This window comes from Etheostoma cragini, chromosome 3 (genome assembly GCF_013103735.1).
Source record: "Etheostoma cragini isolate CJK2018 chromosome 3, CSU_Ecrag_1.0, whole genome shotgun sequence".
Classification (NCBI taxonomy): Eukaryota; Metazoa; Chordata; class Actinopteri; order Perciformes; family Percidae; genus Etheostoma; species Etheostoma cragini.
This window is the reverse complement of record NC_048409.1, coordinates 24,904,671-24,929,084: the sequence shown is the minus strand read 5'-3', so window position 1 is coordinate 24,929,084 and position 24,414 is coordinate 24,904,671. Positions and strand designations below refer to the sequence as shown.

The 24,414-nt window shown below is 40.2% G+C and overlaps 1 long non-coding RNA gene across 1 annotated transcript; it reads left to right on the top strand.

The window, feature by feature from the left end:
- Nucleotides 1-712: 712 nt before the first annotated feature.
- LOC117941989 lies at nucleotides 713-19,526 on the top strand. Its single transcript, XR_004656026.1, has 3 exons — nucleotides 713-1,029; nucleotides 12,868-12,872; nucleotides 19,515-19,526. It is a non-coding gene; the product is annotated as an uncharacterized LOC117941989 (long non-coding RNA).
- The last annotated feature ends 4,888 nt before the right edge of the window (nucleotides 19,527-24,414 follow it).

Below are 24,414 nucleotides of genomic sequence, written 5' to 3'. Positions count from 1 at the left end.
AATAAATGTATGCCACAAAGCTGCAAAGACCTGTCTTCTATGATGTAACTAACACTCCTACTAATTACATGTTTGCAGGTTAGATCATGAGGTTAAATGATTTGGCCTGAGAGTAGATGCAATCTGTAGCCGCAGGCAAGATGCTGATCTCAGCAGAGAAATGCAGAAGTACTGGAAACAGTGATGAGGATTTCAGTGAATGGAGGGAAAAAAGGCATTGAGAGTTGGCAGGTGTGTCACAAGCTTGCTTGCAAACACACCTGGCTGCTTTATGGAGGTCCACCGGCTCTGTGTGTAAATAATGGCAAAGTATACAACACCACTGGAACATCAAATAAAAAGCAAATGTCTGTAGCCTGTAAGGAGTTAACCACAGCTGTAGTCTACATGTTTGGGGCAGCTTTTTCCTAATCTGATATCAAGCTTGCCTCTGTGCTGTTAAGGTTCTGTCTAGATTTTAAGATGGTCTAAAAAAGCAAGGGTCATTCAGATAATTAAAGCATATTTTTTATGTTACTCTTGTTTGCTGTAGATGTGCGAGTACTTTCAATCTAAAAAAAAAAACCACCTGAATCAGTGCAGGTAACACTGAGTAGCCGTTATTACTGTGCAAGCCACATAGCTACATCATTTATCCCGTTTCCATGCAGTTACATAGTTACTGATATGGTCATAACTACTACATTGCTCAATTACCTACTTTTCGGGGGGAAACAAGCTACAATCTGCAAAGAAATGTAGGACACCCACCAGACCACTGGGCGCTCAGGGGATTGTTGTCGGCTGCGGGAGGCGAGGAAGGCGGGGACGAAGGCTCCCTGTCCGGCTAAGGGATCTACCACACAGATCGACACTCCCAAGCCTCCTACTCACCAACACCAGATTGATCACACACAAAATGGATGAATTACAAATACACACGGAACTGCCGCGTGATGATTATCACAAAAGCCTGGCTAAACACACTTATCACTAGCAGCTAACAGCTAGCAGCTAACAGCTAGCAGGTTACAGGGCAAGCTACCCACCGTAAATATCGAGACAAGGTAGGTGAATTAAAACAATGTCTGAGTTGAAAATGCATCTTGTTGTCAACTAAGGGCCCTGTTCATGTTATACGAACATAGTAATTGCATTTTGTGTCTGTTAAGAGGCACAAAGGCTCTCTAAAACTTGCCCCTATAACTGCTGTTTAAGGTCAGTGGAAGCTTGTAAACGTAGCTGCAGCTACTCCGTGTTGCTTGCACTGAATCTGGTCGGGGTTTTTTCAATCAAAAGTACTCACATATCTATAGCGATCAAGATTAACATAAAAATTGGCTGGAATTCTTCTTTAAGACACCCGGTAGCCTTATTGTGTGAGCACTTCAGTGGTGAAATTCGGCAATTGGAAACAGATGTTTAGAGCAACTCTACTAACAAACAATGCTACTATGTGGTTTGAAAGGGTCATTCAAAGCAAATCATCTTATAAACTCTAGACATGTTGCCACTAGCATCCTGGTTGGTCTAGAATTTGTCTTCAAGTGTCAAGAAGTTTGCAACTCCAACTGAGACCAAAAACAAACAGCCACAAGTGTTATTGACTCCACATTGGTCAGCTAAGAGCAGATGAAAGAAGGAGGGGACAGAGAAGAGATAGCGGGCTGATGGGAGAGAAATATTAAGACAGACAATATAGGCAGCAGAGAAGCTGACTCTGGGTTCTATCTGGTCCAGCCAGCTGCCAGCACACAGCTCGTCTCTGGTCTCCTGATTTCTGATAAGGAAGCCTGTTGAACAAGCGTGCAGGGACATCTGTCTTCATATTCTTCCACATTTCTCTCTATCTGTTTATTTAGCTTTGTTTGTCTCGCTCTCTTCATAATTCTTCCATTCCCTTATCATTTTCATGACTTCTATCTAACTCTTGCTGCATTCCATGTCCATGCAGAGTGATCCAACCGTCTTCTTCTGTGAACTTTATGTATGTTAGTCTGAATGTATGGCTTGTTTGCCCAAGAAAAAGTTCCTTTGGGACAATAAAATCTATCTTATCTTATTCTCTTTGACCATGGGGTTTCTTTCTACACACACACACCAGAGAGACAGACAAAATATGAAGACCAGGGTTGATCAGGAGAAGGGCGGAGGGTGGCTTCTGTGACTCTTGCCCCATTTGTTTTCTTTCTTTTTAAGGTTTTTAAAATAACTTAAACTTTGGGTCATCTGCCCTCAGTCTTTCAAACTGGACCGGCGAATCAATGGAGCAAAAGTTCTTGATTTAGAGAGTGAACTATACTGCAGCATAGTATAACAAAACTAGGTTTCAAGATTAGTTAATCATATGTTTGCAAAATTACTATCCTACCTATGTTATGCAGCCTAACTTAAAAAAATTGTACTTAAAATTAAACTTAAAGTTAAAAAAATGTCCTCCTTTTAGTTGGCAGCAGTGAAAATGTGTCCTCGCCAACATTTGTTGTGAGCTGGTTTCAGAATGACAAAGACAGTTGGAGAACAATTAGATACAATATAGGATATAGGCTCTACAAGATGTTTTTCCAAATGATGTACAGATTTGTAAGCATTATATTACTTAAATAGAAAATACTTGAAAAATACTGCAAATAGCTGCTGTAATGAGAAAAGATCTCCAAAGGGGAGCATTCCCCTGAAGCCCCTCTAGGTTTGGGCAAAGTTTTGAACGTTTGCAACATCTTTCTCCGCTTGATTGATTGATATATTTTGTTTTGTTTTGTTTTCAATGATATAGAATCAGATACAATTTTCAGGGTTCTCTAGTGGTCATCATTGGTATCACAGCATCCTATGTTCATTAAAGTGGCGGTTGAAAGTTTCTTGCCATTTCAGGCAGTGCGTATGCTACAGTGTTACTTTGTTTTCTTCTGATGGGTGCAGCCAAAGCCAAATGACACATTCTGTTTTTAGAAACTAACCACAGAAATGCAGTAAACTGTGACATGGGAAGAAGGGTGGATTAACTATAGGCTCCTTTTCAGACACAACGACATGCTGACTACATGCTGTGTATAAATATGCACATCATGAGAGGGAGAAAATGTTACTGGTGAAGGCGCAACACACAAAGCAAAGCATTTCCATTATGGCTATAAAGTTCCCCCAGATATAATTTACATGACTCGTACTGAGTGTTGCAAACTAATGGGATGAAATGAGGTAACTGATTTGGACACAACATCATAACAACAATGACAAGATAGTTAAACATCTTGAAACCACATCGTACATTCTACACCCGCAGCCAGGATGATCAACGCTGAAAAGTAAATTTAACACAATGAGGAGGAAGCAGCACACACACAACATATATGTATGAAACCACAGTCTGACAACACCCAGCACCCAGCCTTCAACCACTCTCAATTCCAAAACCCCCACACACTAATATTTTGTCATATTGAAAGACCTCTTTCACTCTAACCTTGCAATTTGTACATTGCTGAGCAAGGCTACAAAGAAATGAACCCTTAGCCAAAATATTACTCAAACTGAAACAAAAATGTTTCTGCTAGAACAGGACAAATATGGAACTGACATCAGAGTTCTAATTATAACTCATGAAGACAGCATAGGCAGTGCTTTTCACTCCAGTGGTGGCATCCAATCCTAAACATTAACAAGTTTTTACTGGTTAGTGGAGTTCCTAGTTGTGGTGTCACAGCTTCAAGAAAAGGCTGCAGTAAAAACAACTTTGTCTTTTGTTAGCTTTGACAGTTGATCTTGTTGCAAATCCATCAAATGTCAAGATTTGTGTCAAGAATAAAAGCAGTGCTGAATTGTTGAAGGTTTGTTTCAGAACAAGCAAACGGGAATATCTTCAACCGAACCTTTGTTTTATAAAATGGGACACATTACATTTGTACACCGACACGTTCCCAGACTCAAAAAAAGATAGAAAAAAAGTTTCGGAGAAACAGGAGGAAGTGTGTGACAGATAGAGGAAGAAGATGACATACAGAGAGGCTTCATCCAGCAGTCTGAGTGCCACTATATGTAGACTTCCTGTACGGCAAGCCGAGCCAGGGACCATTTCCTGTTGGTGACACAGGCCAAGGTTGGGGTTAGCCTCTGCTGTGGGACAGGACTGACCTCAGCTAAGAACAGTACAGATGTTTGTTGTTATCACATCTGCTCAGACGGCTTCGTTTTAGTTTTTAGACACTTTACATTGACACTTAGACATTTAGTTTTTTTTTTTTTTTTTTTTTTTAGTTTTACTATTTGAGTTCTGGTTAAAGCAAGTGGTGGAACTGGTACTGTTGTGAAAAAGAAGGATATCAGTTATATCAGTATGACTCTTGTGTGATGTATTTTACATGTATTTTTCCCATGATAATTTGTCCACCTCGGACCACTGCAACCAGACTTTCTCTGACTTTCTCTGATCCGTCTGGTAAACATTAAGCTACAGTCAACAGCTGGTTAGCTTAGCTTTGCGTAAACAGCCGTAAAACCCTGACTTAATACTGTAACTTGTTAATTAGTGAGCATTAGATGTGATAATATGTGTGGGTATGAATCTTCACTGGTTTCATGATTCACTTTGATTACGATTACCCTGTCAACAATTTGATACGATTTCATATCACGATGCATCAAGATGCATGAATATTATTATATATTGCTACACATGGTATTCATCGACAAATTCAAGCAGTCAGATAAACATGAACTCTCCTTTCAATGTATCTGCTCCTAAAATGACACTTCCTGAAGGCAGTGAAACAGCAGAAAATCAAAAAGTAACATTAGTAGCCACTAATCAATGCAATGAGTATTGTAACGCTTCTACTAATATGTGGGTTCTGTTACAGAGCCAGGACAGCTGTTGAGTTTTCAAATGTATTACATTGGAGGGAAGGAAGACATCTTTACTGTTGATATCGCCAACAATTCCCAATCTAGACTGATTAATAGCACTAAAGGTAAGGTGAAAACATTTCTTTGATTTGGGGTTGAACTGTCCCTTTAAATTGATAGAAAATAATTCACTAGTCACTTTTAGAGTTACAGTGTTTGTCTGGGTTTGAACCAGGCTGTTAGTTGTTTTTTGAATGCTTTACGAATGGATTCAGTTGTCCAAAGCATAACTTAGTCTGGCTTTAAAAGCTCCTTGGCATAAGCCAATTCGTCTGTGAGCTATTTGGTGCTGGGTGGAGTTGGGACATGTTCTTTTTTTTCAAGTGACATTTGGTACGGAAGCGCAACAACAAACCAACCTGTCAGCATGGTCCTGTTCCAATCCAGCAATTACAGTATGTGCTGACATCAAAATTGTGCATAACCGAAAAATACTCAGGAGTTCAAAATAGATGCTTGAAACAGACAAGCTACAAACCCAGTTTCAGAACATTTCACCAAAGAAAGGCCATTCGAATTTGTCGGTTTAACCCTTGCGTTGTCCTCCCGGGTTAAAAAACAGATAAAAATGTGACTTTTTTGAATTCATGGTCAATAAAGCTCATTTATTTAGAATTATACCTAATATTTAAGTTGAAAAAGCAGAAATTATGAAATATTTTGACCCATAGCTAAGATCAGAGAAACGTACAGATGTGTTTAGTCAGAAATGAAAGTGACCAATTGTATTTGCAAAGAGCGTTGTAAGGAATCCAATCCATTTTTTGTGGTAATTTGGTTAAAATAAAACCCATATTTCAGATATAGACATTTTTTAAAGGGGTCAAATTTGACCCGAGGCTAACGTGGGTTAAATGATGAATCAAATTTGAACGATTACCTCTACACAGAACAGTATTTTTCCACAGATAAGACTGAGCCTAACCACACTTTAAAATGCAAATCTATGCACAGCGAGATACCAGTGTATCCTTCTTAGCCTGATAAGCATGAGTAAACACAGATTAATTATTCTGGCATGAAATGCTAAGCATTGGAGAGACGCCTACTATCAGCCGGCAGCTAAACACACAAGCTGCTCTGTGTCTGTGCCTCGTACAGACACAAGGTGGTATCAACACACACATGCACAACTCTACACACAAAAATACTATAAACACTCCAGTAGCAAGAAATAAGAGGTTACAGAAATTAATCTCAGTACTGAATGGAGGAAAAAATAGGTAAGAAGTGTGAATGAAAATACCTCTCATCTTTTCCTCAATGACTGCTGTTTAGACACCCTGGAGCAAGACATCTGTTTTACTGTCTCACAGAAGAAATCTGTGGTTATCCAGGGCCAAATAACAGCCCAATCCTCAGAAGACCTTTGTTTAGGTTTTTTTAAGATGATTATTTTGGTATTTTTAGGCACTTCATTTCCACAGGACAGATGAAGACATGAAAGGGGAAAGACATGCATCACAGAGTCTCAGGTCAGAGTCGAACCCGCATACGCTGCATCCTCTATATCTGTGCGCCTGCTCTACCAACTGAGCTAACCTGGCCACCTCAGGTGACCTTCTACAGATGACAAAACAACAACTTGAAAACCTGGCTGGCTATATGTTTGTAGTGTGTGTCTGTCATCAAAGCTGTGAAATCCTCACCAGCAGAGATGTGTGAAACTGCAGTTCTGAGGATCAGAGAGCCTGTCATTATCAGATTATTGTCTCCAGTGACAGCAGGAATTATACCTCAAAGCCTTCATGAAAGAATACTTGTTGTTACTGTCCAAACCACTGTTATCCAACGCAGCAAAGAAGTAACTTTGACTAAGAACCTGAGCTGGAGCCACAGGCAGAGATGACTCAGTGTTTCTCTGGCCTCCTCTTTACTCAAGAGTAGGAGTGGAAACAGTTGTAAAATTGCATTTTTTACTTACAAAAGCACACCTCTGGGCAGTAAATTATTTTAAAAAATTGATTCATTGCCACCCCCCTACTAAGTACAGTTGCAGATATATTGCATCAGCTCAATATTTCCACTTGCTGTGCTGCTGCCAACAAGCTATTTGAAGGTTTACTCCACTAAAATCCATATTTTGGGTATCACATACTTACTCCCTGTGGGTAATGATGGCATACTGAAATCAAACTGCTGTCTTTTGTAAAGGAGCAAAGCCTTTTCAGAGACACGTTTGTGTTTTTAAACTCCAAACATGGATTTTCAGAGGTTTGTTTGCTTTAATTCCACTGTGTTCAAACTTCTCGATCTATACCAAAACTCTCCTTAGCTCCAGTCCAAGACTAACAATGATGATAAGTGTGATGTTGTGTCAACAAATGTTCAGAGCCAAGGACTGATAATATAGTGATGAGCATAAATGTGAGGAGAAACATGACCAGCTTAAAAGATGGTTAATCACAGCATGTATAATATCAGGAGAAATCAGTTGAATTATGAATACTTTGCTATAGTAATCTATAAAAGGAAAGAGATTTGGGCTTTTGCAAGAACTCAATCACTAAGTTACTGCTCCTGCAAAATGCACCACATTTGGCCAATTTGGGACCAGCAGGCCTCAAAAAGTTGAATTGTATAGCCAACGTTGGAGTGTTTGAAGCAGCGGTTCCTCTTATGGCCATTAGCTTTTTCATCTAAGAAGTCTAACTATTGTACATGGAAGTCCACTGCAAAAATCTCCTCTCCCCCTCTCAAAACACAGCATCAGTAGGTTTCCCCCACAAGACATTAAATCTGCGCTAGTCAATATTTCCATATGAACAATCAAATAAATGACTATGAGTAATGTGATGTCATAGTGATGAACCTACAGAAAGATCTCAGCAGGCTCTGCAGTTCTCCTCAGCTCTACAGAGCATTTTAGTCCCCCCCCCCATACTATCTCCACTATCGGGGGTCAGAGCCATCCAGGACGGTTGTGATTGATTAAATAATTACAGAAATACAAACAAACCAGAGCCCCCCCCCCCATGCAAGAATAGATAAGCGGTGTAGCCAGACCATAGTCCAGCGCCAACACAGCGCTGTGAAAATAAGTCTGGCAATGCGAGATTAATGGTAACAGCTCATTGTTTCGCTTTTATAACCCTTAACTTTTAAAGATAATTTTTTTGGGCATGACATCCAGCAAAGGGCCGCAGGTCGGAGGCCAACCCTCAGACGCAGCATCAAGAAGTAAACCTCTATATCTGTGTGCCAGCTATACCAACTGAGCTATCCGGGCTATCCGGGCTGAAGAACAAAATTAGCAACGAGCTGATGAACATAGAGGAGCAGAAGTGATAAAAAAAAGAAGTTGTTGGAGTAAGGTGGAGACCAAAACAACTAAAAGGAGAGTGGATTTTGGACTTACATTTGTTGGTTGGCCAAAGACACGACTCCAAATGAATTCTAATGTTGCTCTCTCTCTGCTGGATGTGTAACCAGGCAACTGTTTGAAAATGTCAACTTGTTAATATTTCTGCAGGTCATTTTCAGTAAGCAATTAACCAGAACAAAGGCTTTGAAGCATCCCTTAAAAAACTCTTGACTGAGAGGCATCTGTGGTTCTTCATATTCCATAACAGATAACACAGAATCAAGATCTGGCCGGTTACCAGTGGACAATCTTCACAAAGTAATGAAGATAACAAACACCTGGAATACAGTAGTGAGAGTAAATATCAAGTTTGACTTCCACCTCGAGGATTGAACAGGGGCACCAGTGGAAGTTGGTGACTGGGAACGTGGTATTCCATTGCTCATTGGTTCCATTGACTTTTGGCTCAGTGTTTCCAAAAGACATGGAGCTGGACAGGCATTCCAGCCTCGCAGGAACAAAGAGACTCTTTCACCACCAGTAATCCCTTGGAGGAGGAGTGGGAATGCTGCTGGCCTGCTGCTGCATACTGGACTACAGGACCCACACTATGGTCCACACACCCTGCAGGACCACAACACACCAGAGGGGACAGGACCTTGTGTTTGTGGGTACGAGGGTTAGACCGAGATACAGGGCCAATACTGGGCTTTTATCAAAAAATAGATACATTTAAACTAAAAGCTATTATAGTGTTATAACTCGCAACACTGTTGTGTTATGTTGGTGTTGTCCTGAGATAACATCTGTTATGATTTGACACTATAAATTTAAGAGTTAAGCATAAGAGTTCATTCTTAACCCTGGATATATAGCCACAAAGACCCACACACTTTTCTTGAGCTTTTAACCATGTCACAAAGTTTTGATTGCCTCCTGGAGTTTGATAGTGACGTCGTAACAGCTAGCGAGCTCCCTTGTTGTGGAGATGTATCTCCATGACAACATACAGTACAATGATGAAGACCATGGCAAAAGCTAGCAAGAGGACCTTGGGTTGAAATGGTTTTGTCAAGGACAATTGTCATTTACTTTAGCAATCACTTCTTAGTTACACTACTACTTATATATGATATTAGCAGCTTTAATGCAAAGTATATCTTAGTGTTCATGTAAACCTAAGTGCAAATGTTCCCAAATTGGGGGCCAGGACCCTCTGAGCAACAGTTTTCACTGCCTGATGAACACCCTGTTGGGTTGAAACATTTCTTTCAAGTCAATAAATTATTGAGAAGTGTAGTCCAATGTGCTAACCTCGTTTTTCCTTCAGTCCAGTAGGTTAAAGGTTAGCCACCGATAACTGGTACAGTACTGATGAGTTCATCAGTAAATATGAAATAAATGTATAGCATATCAGACCTGACCATTTTACTAGGACTATTATAACCTCATGTATTGGCTTACCAATATATACGTTTGGTAGAACTAATGAGCCAAGATCATCCTATTTGTTACCAAAACAAACCTGACAGCATGTTTCTCTCCTACCTCAGGCCTGAAGGAGGAGCTTTAACTTCAACACGATATACAGTGCAACACTCAGTGTCACTCACCCTCTTCTCTCTCTTCTATTTAGCTTGATGCTTTCCTTCACAACGGCCAATTCCTTCAAAAGTGAGATTTAAAATCCATCCAGTGTCCCTATTTTTATTCTTCCGAAATCCACCAGGCGCGGTCGTATGTAGGAATGAACATTGTTGGTGTTAAACTATGAAAGAAGGGAGTGACGGGGAGACAGGGGAGGGGAGGGACATGAAGGGGAGAGGAGGGGACACTGTAAGCAGCGTGGGATATCCCTTTGAGTCATGGAAACTGACCCAAAGAGCAGACATGTTCACAGACAACCAAGCAGCCCTGTTTGTCTCTTTGTATTGTCCAATCATTCAGCCCCATTATACTGTGGGGACATTCAAAAGCTTCTGGAAACACTTACTGTACTTCCTTCTGGAAAACATTCATAATATCACTACTGAATACACTCATTCTTTGTAGTCACAACTCTCTGTCATGTTAATATGATGTGAAAGTTAATTTCATTTTCTTTGGATGTTTCTCATTATAATCCCTATATACATATACAGAAGGTTTTGACCTATTTTTAACTTTACGGCATATTTTCATTTTCATTTGTCTTAACATGGCCTGCTGTTTTCACTTTATATGAACAAATAAGATTGCACTTCATCAGATATTATGGTGTTACAGAAACATTATTTACAGAAATATGTTGTTGAATCCCATATTTGCCAAACACAATCCCAAATTAGCTTTTTTTCTTCTATGTTTTCTTGGTGTATTTTGCTATATTTTGGAATATTCCTGCAAGGATCAGTGAAATTTATGACACAGCCAATAACATTAGAGCGCATCAGTGTGTGCACAGAATTTCTATCCTATCGGCCAGACAAGGAGAGAGCATGTGTGTGTATGTGTTCTTCCCTCCAAATAGGCCAGGTGAAGATAAGGAGCAGCAGCCAAAACACCATGAGATCATCCTTTACCAGACTGCTGCCTCTGCCAAATCCCTTGTTACCATAGCAACTCCTCAGCAAAAACACTTGCTGATTTGTTTTTGTGTAGATGTGTGTGCGTGAGCAACTGTAGCATATGCCTAACAGTTGGTTAAATGTTGTAAAATGTCATATTATAGGCCAGCAATGTCTCAGGCACTCTTTATGAGTGCGAGCATCAGAGCGTGAGAGGAAAAGCTGTTCAGAAAATGAGGCAAAGTATACCAGTCTGAGAATGATTCTGTCTTTGTTTTGGGATGAATCCCTGGCCTGAAGGCATGCTGTATATAAAAGACAAAGACAATGATGGGAGGAAATGATGGGGGAGGAAAAAAAGGGAGAGAAATCTGCAGAGGTCATATCCCAGTCTGCAGATGACATGCATTTTGATTGGCTATGTGTGTGTGTGTGTGTGTGTGTGTGTGTGTGTGTGTGTGTGTGTGTGTGTGTGTGTGTGTGTGTGTGTGTGTGTGTGTGTGTGGGTTTTACATGCTGCAGCTGTTGAAGAAGCAATGGCGGTCCATTGTACAGCTGTTTGTGTGAATAACAAAGTGGAGTGAGCTGAATGTCAGGACTTTCTGACTTCTTCCTCATTCAGTAATGTGGTCCATTATCCTTGTAAATATATCCCACATCTGACCAGTGGTGGAGCAATAATAATTTTAAACAGTTTTTAACTTCAAATTATAATTCTTTTTTATTACAACTTGGGTGTAATTTTCGTGGTTTGGGCCATCATGTCCATATGTTTTGGTAACACTGTACTCCCAGCGGATAGGAAGTCAAACTCAAAGCTCCACCAACCATAGGAAGAATCTGGCTCCTTAGCTGTAAATGCTCCACAATGTTCACCAGCTTTCTGCTAACTTTATCTGCTGTTTTGGTTTGTTTGGATTCTTATTAATAATATTTCTCAAGTTACACCACTTGGTGTAATCTTTATTACATCTATATATCTTTATTCTTTTTAATTTCAAAGCCCATCAACAGTTTCTTTAATTAAGCACCTCCATCAGGTCAGTAAGTGTATTCTTTTAAATTACAGCCTGCATCATCAGAGCAGATCAGGCCCAAAGCTTTCCTCTGTATTGGATTTCTTTTATCCAAGTTATAACTTTTTTACTTTGCTAACAGCCCACCCATCAGGCCGGTTACTGTTCGTTCTGCAGCTCAGTGCAAAGATAAAACCCCTAATATTGCATTCAGTTTTTTGCCTGTTTTTTGTCATGTTAAATAAACGGACCCATACCAATCACTTGTACACAACCACTACAGTGTACACAAGGAGGTCAATTACCTCACAAACTGATAAATAATCACTTTCCAGACTTGTATGTTGTTGTTAAGTGTCTATGATGCAAATTGGCTCCATGCAATTATGCTCATACTCCGCATTTAGTACCAATAATTGTTCATTTTCCCCCTACAAATTCATTTATTTCCCATGGGTCTTACACTAAGCAGCTATGATGCACTGAAATTACAATTGTATTACATTCTTCTGGTTGTGAACATCCTACAAGGTGGCTCTCTCCAAGAAAACAATGTGACTGCCCAATCACATTCAATGTCGCCAGTATCTGTAACAGCAGAAGTGGAGCACCCAGAGGAGGCACTAAGACCCAACATAGGGGAGCCAGTGTGAAAATGGGACTGGATGGATGTTGCGGGTGATGGGGTGATAGATAGAGTGCCTCTGTGCTGGCCTGATTATGCTCTCAACAGAATGTGCTCACATAACAAAGGATTTATTATCACTAGCTGGAGAGTTGCTGCAGTCTGGGAACTCTGCACAGCCGTTTTCTCTGCCAGACGAATGAAAAAGGTCGCCCGGCTCTGCTTCGGTCGGGAGGTTCAAACAACGAACCCTGTATGGGTGTCTCTCTTCCTCGGCCCATAAAGCAGCCAGTGTTTAAGGAGGGTGGGAAGACCGAGAGACTAATGTGGCAGTGAGAGAGCGCTGCCTATCAGGCCCATACTTTCTGTTTTACCCTCCATATCTAACTTAGTTCTTCCAGGTACAGCAACGGAAATGTTTCCATCTAATTGTCAATTGAATTTAAAGCAAACTTTTAAAATGTTGCAAAAAAGAAAAAAAGGCTAGCTTAGAGCAAGTAAACTAGGCTACCCTAAGTATTTTTGTCACAAGTTGACGTGACATATGGTTGTAGATTGCAAACCGTCTTGTTGAATCAAAGAGGTTAGAAGCTAAGTTCTTTGGCTAAATGGAGAGGGGCAGAATTGTAGTTGGCCACCTGTGCAGAATACGGGGTTGTGGCAGAGACATTTGGTGTCAGCGAGACAACCGTTCACAGCGTATACGCTGTGTGCAGGGCCATACAATTCAAGCTTTTGAACCAATTCATCAATATACCTAACGTGGCTGAGGCACAGGCACATTAGCCCACCGCTACTTCACTACGCACCTTGTGCCACCATTGTACGGCACACTGGATCATTTTCAATCTTTCCCCCATCCGATGGATACCGGGACTATATTCATGTGAGTTGCTTGTTTGCTACGTTACTTGTTCTCTACAACTTATTCAGCAAAGCTGTTTCCATCTCCCATTTTGCACATTAACTCTTTTTCGGAAGAAAAAAAACACCTCAAGCAAGCGTAAAAACCTTTTTGTGAATTTTAAGACGTTTTTTTTCAAATGTTGCCGTTTCCATCAACATTTTCTAATGCAATACTTCCAAATGAGCATTAAAATACGTTGATGGAAAGCCCACTACAGTCTGTCTGTGCTCAGGGGTTACCCCGGGTTAAATTAACTGATCATATTTAATGGGATTACACTAATATCGTATAACTGATTGAGGGGTGCTTTTGACAAAATGTAAGATTGTGATTTTGATAATTTACAACTGTAGTGCATAGTTTCTGTTGCCCCAATGAGGGATTTTGAGTAATGACAAAAAAACTGTTGACTTGTCCACATGATACAAGCCTTACGTGATCGAGCCACCACCGCTCCTCCACGCAATTGCTAGAAGTCAAGGAAGACACAGAGGATTATAGAAACCTCTCCTCAGAAGAGGGTATTATCTTCACTTCCCTATCAAAAACCTACACACTAAAGCTATGAAATAACATTTAGCAAAGCCCAAACCCTTAGTTAATTTAATTCACTAAGGGGGCTAGCTTGGTGGCAACTAGTTTATGGTGGCTACTGTTAGCAAACTTTAGATATTTTTTACATAGTTTAAAGATTAAAGGCAAAAGAACATTAAAGGCAAAGTCATCCCTGAAGTCTTACCAACCAGCATAAAATTACATCTTATTAAAAAAAAAAAATGTCTGGTCACTTATAGTTTTATCAGAAGGAGCTGCAACTATAACACTGGCATGCTATAAAATTGATATAAGAAACAAGTTAGCAGGAGTTTTCTATTAAAACTTCCAGCAGACACAAAGCAATATTAGCAAGAATACCAAATTATCTTTCTGTCCACCGGGTAAAAGCAAGTCAATATTAACTCTCTAATTATGTTTTCTCCATTAACTGCTGAGGGTAATATCTGGTTCTTTAGCAGCTAAACACTACTGTATGTTCAACAGCTGGTCTATAAATGTATCTGCTGTTTGGAGCTGTGCAGGTAGTGTACATTAGGTTTATCAGAGATTCTCACTGAAAATAGTCTGCTGCTTCTGGAAACAATGAGACAACTTCTGGATCTGTGAGACTGAACCAAACTATCAAAATAACTAGCTGAAAAAGCTAAAACGCTCTGTAGAAGCGAGAGTGGAGCTACAGAGTCGTGGGATTCTCTGTGTGCGGCTCCTTTGACACACACAAAATATTCATTACTGCGGCTTTAAAGCTAATTTATTTAGCTCTGTGATCCAACACGCTTCGCCAGCCATCTGTCTCAGGCTTTACAGTGAGCAGACTCCACCTGACGCTCAGCCTCTACTCAATGATGTGTCTGTGGCTGATAAGCAAAAAACACACTGAACTTCCAGAGAAGGAAACATCCACAAGATCCCACGGGACACAGACAATAATCTTCTCCTGAATAATTTGTGATGAAGGCAGTGGTAGCAGCAGGTCATTAATTATGTTGACACTTAGTTTATTGCAGAGTACATTCTTGGATTGTCATAGTGAAAACAGGAAATGCATTTCCCAATTATGGAAAACTACCGTGTACGTCCTGCAGTCAAAACTACCAACCCCATGCTCATGAAATTCCTTTTCGGAAATAAATAATCGTATCACTGATAGTCGTGTTCATAGTTATCATACTTTATCAAACCACTGGAAAATGTAACTAAACCCATTATGTAAAAAATCTCTATTACACAAAGAGTTCTATTATATTATTAGCCAACACTGTAACTACATCATAACTTCAAAATAAGTTTCAAATCAGATGAATCACCACTACAAGTGTATGGAATGAGTATAATGACAGAATGATAAAGGAAAAAAAAAATGAAACAATTTGCAAATCATGCCAAAAAGCCTGTCTCTGCTGTTAAATCTCAGCTCTAGAAACGGAAAGAGATGTTACGGTAGCTTTATGATCAAACTAACACCTGCACTGTTCACACACACACACACACAAACACACACACAAACACACACACACACACACACACACACAAAGCTTCTACTGTACCTGACGGAGTGGGGGTGTGTGTTGGGTGAGGTAGTCCAGTTACACCACAGAATAAACCAAACACATACTGCTGCTGCTGCTGCTCATAAAGACGGGATGGGTGCATAAACTGCTGATGGTGCCACGCAACTCAAAAACACAAAGAAAGACAAAACTGACTGGGGTCCAAAGAGGAAGCTCCTTTCTTTGTGTTGTGTCGTTCTCTCTCTCCTGTCATCAGGGTCTCTCAATCACTTACTCTCCTCGACACACACACAGTCTCTCTCGCTGTCATGACACACACTGGGCTAAAGCCATGTGGCTGCTGACACACACTGTCTGGCTGCTGCTGGTCCTCTCACTCTCTCTGGACTCACATGCTCACTCTTTTACTCTCTCCCTCCCTCTTTTGGCATACTCTCACAGACACACACACACACACACACACACACACACACACACACACACACACACACACACCTTTCCTGTACGGTCAGCCTCGCCCCAACACGTGGACACAAGGCGCTCATTCTTTTGGATAAAGAAATGCTGTGTTGTTCGTGAAAACCTGCAGAAATGTTCACCTCAAACAGGACTCGTAGGTAAACAGGGTGGTGAAAAAGAGTGGAATACAGTGATGGGGTGACTGGCCAATCGTTCTATCACACAGGAACTACTGTTACTGTGAGCCACATTTGCTCACATGTTTACTTCTCAGCACTTTCTATTCTAACCTATGTTCTATTCTAACCCCCCAAAAAACATGCCTCTGTATCATTTAAAGACAATTGATTTAGGGTTTAATTTTAGCATTAAATTCTACAACTGTCTGCACAAGAGTCATGGGGACACATTTATAACATAACTCGTACATGTGTAAAGGAAACTGAAATTATGCAGGGAGTCAAAAAACAAATTTAAATGGTCTTGTATTAGTGAGTGAATAAACAGGAACAATTCTTCAGTTCCACCTCTATTTGCTTTTTTTTGGTTTACATGTGACTTTAGCTATTCTCATGCCATGACTGAGATCTGCAATGTGTGTGGGGCTCGGTTTGATGGGGTTTAGTCCGTGGTGGGTTTTCTTGCAAACAATAAAAGACAGCCGTTTTCTGTCCTGGCTCCTAAATGGTGGAATAAGCTCCCTGTTAACATCAGAACAGCCGAAAGCATACGCATCTTCCGACAAAGGCTAAAAACACATCTCTTACAACTGCACCGAAGAGATATTTATATTTGTACTTGCACTTACTGCTTGTTGTTTGGAGTTTGCACCTTCAAAGGTTGAAAGCACTTAATTGGAAGTTGCTTTGGATAAAAGTGTCAACTAAATGACATGTAATGTCATGTAAATATAATAGATATTATATAATATGTCAATATTCCCTCATTTGACCCTCATATGACTTTGTGCCCTGCATTCATTTGTTGAACTTTTTTTTTTTTTTATGCTCGAGAGATCATGAAATCATCTACAATGTTTGTCTACTTCATTCCACTTTTTTTTCTGTGGGTCTTCGTTCGATTGGGAACAAGCGACTGCAAGATGTTGTTCTAATTTGTCCAGGCTGCCATGACAGACCACTGTGTTGGCTCTATGCTAGAGACAATCAACAGAAATAGGATACACGTGTCCAGACAGAGTCACAAACAAGACTGAGGTCACACAAATATGGACACGTACACCCACATTGTACTAGAGTGAGTACTAGACTACTCTGAGTGATGTATGTTGTGGTGCAGAGTTACGCATGCACACTGTGAAATAATTCTGTAATTCATATAGCTAAACGAGAGTTAAGTAATGCTGTTTTTCCAAATGTGCAGCTTTGGAGAGCAGAACCACTGCAGACTGTCATCAGTGCCCAACAGCTGGTGGTTCCTCTCTCCCCAAACTAGTTATCTGGATCGATCTAGTCTACCCACTGTGACAAGCCCAAATTCCTGCTGAAACCACTGCGTCTGTGTGTATCCCATGTTTCAACACATGCCTGCATGTCCTGATCTGAAAATACTTTTTCTTTTTTTTAATTACATGACAAACTGCACATACCAAACATTACTGTGAAGCTGCATTTATATAAATGACACTCATCATCTGTCAGCCTAAATCACACAGCTGGGCTTTTACAGCAAAAAACGTATTCAACCTGTTTATCCAAATGAAACTGTTGGTTGCGGCAGTTGGTGGGAAATCTACTCAACAGACACTTTGATACACCAATTATAACCGCTGTATTATATCATTGTAGGCTGACAGGAGTTAAATCGCTACTGGGATGTCTGCCTTTCAAAACTCCTTTCTTGCTCATTCGCAATTTACCTTCCACCGTAACCACCTCCCCACATTATCAACTGCTCAGAAATGTTACAACAATGCTTGATATTCTATTCTGAAGATAAAATGACAGTTATTGCTCCATTCTTCCACCAGTACGATGTTCCCTCCTAACTAGACATTTGTGTTGGCTTTGGAAACATTTATTTAGCTTCTTAATAGTCTCAAAAAAACTGTGCTCTAGATAGGGGTCACATGATTTTATTGGCCCTTCACCAATTAGTCCAATTAATCAGAACATGTTGTGTATCGCTCTGGTTGTTAATGGTTAACATGTTTACAACCTTTTCCATATTCAATAGAGTTATTAGAGTTTTCTTGATTATAGACAATAGGTATGCTTACGTTTTGTGTTTCTCAGCCAAATGCATTCCGTTACTGAGACAATGTTGGTGATGCACTCACCAATTGTCCCTTGTGCTCATGTACATTTGTGCATATTTATTTTAAACATTGCTCTATTCATTTTATAAGGTATTTATTTCACACACAACCACTATTTTGTGTGTGATTTATTAAGTTCCAGGTTTGAACTGTTATTTGTTTGTTCTTCATACTCACGTTTTTTTTGTTCTTTTGTTTGGTGCACATGGCAGAAATGTTTGGGGAGGAGCCAACCGGCAGCATGGTGGGTTTAGTGTAATGATGATGTCATCACTGACATCACTAGACAGAACTAAGCCATGGGGGTTTATGTGTGTAATCAATTTTCATGTGTCTGGTTAATGCATTTGAAAGGTTATTGATACAAATTACGTCCCTTATAGAGTTTTCTTTATTGTGTAAATGAGTGCAAACTGTGTCTAGCTTTGTCCAGATTATTTTTTTGTTACAGAAGTTATTTAAGAAATGTTTAGTAGACCCACCGCTGAAAAATGGTGTAATTGTCCTACTAAATCAAATTTTCTCAGTTGGTAGAGCAGGTGCGCACACATAGGGGCGGCTGTGGCTCAGTGGTAGCGTGGTTGCCTGCCAATCGGAAGGTTGGTGGTTCAATCCCTGGCCCTGTAGCCCCATGTCGAACTGTCCTTGGGCAAGACACTGAACCCCTAGTTGCCCCTGATGCTGTGCATCGGAGTGTGAATGTGTGTGAGTGTACATCTGATGAGTAGGTGGCACCTTGTACGGCAGCCTCGGCCATAGTGTATGAATGTGTGTGAATGGTGAATGTCTCCTGTGTGACGTAAAAGCGCTTTGAGTAGTCGTTAAGACTAGAAAAGCGCTATATAAATGCAGCACATTTACATTTACATAGAGAGAGGGAGAGGGAGAGAGAGAGGGAGGTTTACAGCGGCTGGGGGTTCAACTCCGACCTGCGGCCCTTGGCTGCTTGTCATTTTCCCTCTCTCTCTCTCTCCCTTTTCATGTCTTCATCTGTCAGATGGAAATAAAGCACTAAAATGCCTGAAAAAATAATCTTTAAAAAAAGAAAGAAAAAAAAGAAACATAACACGCCCTGCCTGCTGTTGTTCCCAAAAGCCCTGACAGTGAATGATTGTGGTGGTTTGCCTTACAAAGTATCTGAAAAATGGGGTCTCTGGGGGTGTTGTATGCCTCACAACGTATTATGTGTTCAACTGTCTTTTGCTGGTTAGTGTGTGTATTTTGTAAAGACAAATCTTTCAAACTCTAAAAGTCATATCCACGTTCGCTAGCTAGCAGTCTTGTTCTTCTGTGTCATTGAGGGCACATTGCTACGCTTATTTGTGTGTTTCTGCCACTGACTGTTGATTAGCTGAACAGCATGACACCAAAGCCAGGAATGTGTATTGGATGCTTGTTCTTGCATTCTTATGCACATGCAAAATAGAAACAAAACAGGTACTTACTCATGAAAACATTGCTCTATAGTGCTACTACTGGTCAAAAAAACTACCTTTTACCATACTGAGGCTAGAAAGCTCTGTAGAGCAGTACAAAGAGATAAGAGACTTTCTCACCATGAGCGACGCATTACGCATTTGATCCGTTGGTAATATTGAAAATATTGATGAATGGAGCTTTAAATCCGTGCCGACTGGCTGGTGAACACCTTACACCGTCACATTGCAGAATTTGTACTTAGCTCAGAATAAAAACTTCTGAATAGGTGCAAGATTGCCTTGAGCATCTTTAATAAGCATGCAGTGAATAAGGAGAAGCGATAAGTGCAAATAAGATTGTCTTTTACGTTTCCTTTTTAGCATCTGGAATGGAACAATGTTAACCAACATGACATGGCACTGAGCCTCATATCCTATTTGCTGATGCAGTAAAAAGGCACCAGACATGGATGAGCCTCCAGGTAACCACAAATCCATGGGGGGGGGTCAAAGGTAAATTTCTCTTTTATGTGAACACACACTCACACTTAGCATAAACAGTAAAAGCTCTCTCTCCTTTCATCTTTAATGAAAAGCATATTCGGTTGTGTACCCCTCCTCCCCTGCACCACACCAGCACCCACGCACCCATTCAAATCCTAACGCCTTTATAGAAACATACAGTGCAGCGCTGCAGGGCTGAGCAGAGGGAAGCGCTCATTATGAACATCAAAGGTCTAGATGGGCGCTGACTTGATCCTTTGAGATGATTGGAGTATCTCACTCAGGAAACAAAAAGCTGGGATGGAAATTCAATTACCAAGCGATTCAGGGCCGACAGAGGGGGAGGAATGTAAAGATTTGAAGGAAATGGGTCATCATTATTCTGCCAGGATGTGTTTGCAGTATAAGGGTGGTGGATCAGACTCCCACATGTTGCCCCTCAAGCCCGGGTTATACTGTAGGACGCTTCAGCTCTATTGTCAGCGTCCAATGTGCCACCAGAGAAATGTTTTATTGAACAACACTATCACCGAGTGACTGAGGATTCCCACAATAACTTCCATGTCAATCTGCATGTCATGCTTCAGCGTTCAACGCTGAAATGTTGTTCCCGTTTTTGACTATGGCCAGCAGGGCTTTATGTAGACAAAAGTCTGGGAGTGCTGCTGTTCTCAGGGATTACTGAGAGTTTAGCTTCAGGCATCATTTCTTTATGATGGTGTCAGCAGGCAAACCGCAGAACACCAGTGCCATCTAGTGCTGCTCATGCAGCCAGCTTCAACGCTGACAGGAGAAACCAGTGGCAGCAGCTGTTAACCACGATGGCAGAGATAAATGCGATGCAGATGTGTGGTCCCTCTTCTCCATCTTTTACTGGGTTTTAAAACTCTTTTGACATGTACTTTTGATAACAAACTATACTTTGATGTCAACACTTTACTTTAGAAAATGCCAACAGAGACTTTATTGCCAGCAAAGATTAAATACTTTTGATGTGGATAACAGTATTTTATGTTCTTAAGTCACTAAGTCCATTTCTTGTTTTGGAACTAGAGTATGATCATGTAAAGAGGTAGCTATGCAAAGCCAGATGCATTATGATCAGTCAAAAGCGGAGGCTGGCACATTCACTGATATTAGCTTACCACAAATATATCTGCATTGCCAAAAAGTAACAACAAATTGCAGCTCCTAAGTGCAAAATATACACTACCAGTCAAAAGTTTGGTGTCACTCACAAATTTCCATTGGATTCCATTATAGATAGAATCCCAGCTGAGATCAGTTGCCTTGTTTTTTTAACCAGGGCAGCAGTTTCCAGATTACATTATGTGGTTACATCATTGCAAAAGGGTTGTTTAATGTATTCTTAGTTAGTTTTTTAAAATAATATCAGATTAGTTAACAAAATGTGCCTTTGGAACATTGGATGAATGGTTGCTGATAATGGGAAACGTAGATATTGCATTAAAGATCAGCCCCCCACTCAGATCAGCTGGTATCGTGTCTATAATGGAGTGGAATGGACATTTGTAAGTGACCCCAAACTTTTGACCGGTAGTGTACATTGAGTTCATTTAGAAACAACGCCATTACTAACATATGGCACATTATTTTTAAACTGCAAATGTCCCCCTAAACCACATTATGGTAACTAATCTGTAAAATCTAAGGGCTTACAATAAATCTTTTGTGTTAGGTAAATGTGTGTTTATGTCATTAAGAAGACTATTAACTGATATCAGATTTTTTTAAACTCTCAAATATTGATATGAGTATTGGTAATCGCCTCAAAATCCAGTGTTGGTTGGGCTGAAGTCTAAATCCCCCTTAAAAAAAAGTAGTTTCAACTTTAACGCTTGCGACGAAGGCTTAACAGTCCAATACATTTTTATAGAATGTTCCAAAATATATATTTTTTTTTTAAAGACCTAACAAATTACCCTACAAATAAAATGCATTACGATAAAATGTGTTTATTGGTATCTAATTCATCAAACCATGCATTTATGAACATGTTTGAGGCATTCTAACGATCACTGCAAGGTGAAGTGTTTAGTCTTCTAAACTCTAAAAAGGCTATGTCCATGCTCAACTCTAAAATCCAGTCAGCAGCACTGAACACTTTCAATTTGATTGACTGTAAAGGTTTGACATGATCACCTTTTAGGAGGTGCACTGAACCTGGATGTAGAGGAGACAGTGGTAGACAGAATGTCGCAGGGCGGTGTGAGGAGAGATCCAATCAAAGAGCTGCTGAGGACAGGTCTATGGGCCGCTGACCTGCTGCTGTCTGAATGCTCACAGTGAGGACATTCCACATATGGATACAGAATTCTGCCAATATCCTCCCTCTGTCTTTTTTTCTGCTCTTAATACACGTCAGTAAGTAGTAGCACAAAAAGGTGCCTCCACGGTTCTACATAGGCCTTTATAGTGCTTCCATGAACCGTTAAAAATGTAGATCTAAAGTATGTGATGCAAAAAATATGTGTATCACAGCTCTAATGGGTCATTCTTGAAGAGGGTAAGAAACTGCACCAGTTACGGAAGTAAAGGCCAGCTGCTGTTGATAAGTTCACCTGCCTTTAGCGAATGATATACTGATAATAATAATCATTCATAAAAGCACTTTTTAAAAACACTGGTACAAAGTGCTAACCCTTGTATGGTTAAACCAGGATTAAAAACATTTAGGACTTGGCTAATAAAATCAAGCAAAAAGGTCTCTCTCACTGCTGTGCATGAAGCGGTGCTGAATTGCAATGTGCTATTTGTCCCTCTGAGTACAGGAGAGCACATACGATGGAGAATCTCATTTGCCCCTATCTCACTATGTATCCTTATATATTTCACAAACCAGGGGCGGATTTGATGTAATACATTACGTAATCACTCACACCACAAAAGAGCTACTGGAGAACCCTAGACTTCGTTCTCGATTCCATTTTGTTTACTTGGTCTTCTTCACTCTCACTTTTAGAGTACCTGCCACTCTTTCCCACACTCTCTTTGACACACCGCTCGGGAAAAGTGTCACCTCTCAGTGAATGGTAGGAACAGCTGGTACTAACAGGTGAAAGTGTTAATGACATGAAACAACATACTCTGCGGATGACCCTCCGTTCAGTCTCATTCCCTGTGTCCTGTGTCATTCAAACCTACAGTAAGCCACAGTAATTCTTTGCCAGTTGTGACAGTAATGACATGATGATGACGGCTGCTACATTAACAGTAATAGGTGATACTCTGACACCTCCCTGCTGTCTACCCCCTGCACAGATCACACAGTGAAAAAACAACGCGTCCACCATTATCTGGTCTTCCTTAAACCAGTCATGTCAAGGCTGCTCTTAAGTAGCTTAGCTCTGCTTTGTAAAATCTTCAAACTAAATGCACTGAATAAGCTGCAGCTTACATGAGAGAAAGAATGTAGTTGCCATTGGAGATTATTTCACATACATAAAGCAACTGACAACTAATGTTGAGTATTTTGTTTTGTTTTATGAACATGTGTGAGGGTTTTTTAATCCTATTCCCTGTTGTTTTTCACATCTGTAAAGTACTTTGAAGCTTTTATTCTGAAAGGCCCATTGGCGGAATAATGGAAAGCCTGAAAAACGTAAGCAGCAAATGTCTGAAGGTGTGCAAAGTAATGACAAAGATACAGATATATGGACATAGTAAATACTAATGCGTTCATGTCAGATAATAGGAGTTGTCATGGGATTATTGACAACTCTTTAGTAATTAGAGTTGCTGCTGTGGCCACATCTACTCCTGTTCCTGTGCTCTAATTATCACCTCAGTGTCACCACAGACTGAGCAGAAGTTTCTCCCTTTGAACTCCAGACAGGGCTTCTGCTGAGGAGCCAACACAGCTTGATTCAGTCCCAGTGACTGCTTTTCTTAAAGCAATGGGACCCAATGCATGAGAAATACAGGTGGACTTGGAGTTATTCAACATGCTTAAACTGGATCCAGATATGTTAGATTGTTAATCTGTTAGAGTTTCATTTATTTAATTATGTTTATTATTATTTAGTTTTTAATCGTTGTTGTTAGGCTGTTGTATTTCATCTCATATCACTCAAAGAGTGTGTTGTAGTTCTCTGATGGATGCTTCTGTGGGGGGTGCTCTTTCCTGTCTCTGTTTAGTTTGAAGGGTTATAGTAAAATACATCATCACTTTCTGTGAGCCAAATGATTTTACCAGGAAGAAGCAACCAGCTACTGAGTGTTAATAAACACTGTTAGTAAATAAATGGTTAAAGATTTAAGCTGATATTTGATTCCCATAGAAGCTTCACTGTATTTTGTACATGAGAATGGCGTGGACACTCATCCAACTGAATGTATCTGCCATACACACAAGTGTTTGATGGCTTAGTCACGATAAAACAC